The sequence below is a fragment of the Portunus trituberculatus genome, chromosome 50 (genome assembly GCF_017591435.1).
Source record: "Portunus trituberculatus isolate SZX2019 chromosome 50, ASM1759143v1, whole genome shotgun sequence".
NCBI classification, from domain to species: Eukaryota; Metazoa; Arthropoda; class Malacostraca; order Decapoda; family Portunidae; genus Portunus; species Portunus trituberculatus.
Window position 1 is genome coordinate 8,477,444 of NC_059304.1, and position 292 is coordinate 8,477,735.

Below are 292 nucleotides of genomic sequence, written 5' to 3' on the forward strand. Positions count from 1 at the left end.
AAAGAAGGAAGAAGAGAAAAGATATATTGTTGTTTCGTGTGTGTGTGTGTGTGTGTGTGTGTGTGTGTGTGTGTGTGTGTGTGTGTGTGTGTGTGTGTGTCTGATGAGATGTTGATACACACACACACACACACACACACACACACACACACACACACACACACACACACACACACACACACACACACACACACACACACACACACACACACACACACACACACACACACCGGTCAGCAGGTCATAAGCATCATTTCTATTCTACTTTCTAGCGAGAGGCGTGTGTGTGTGC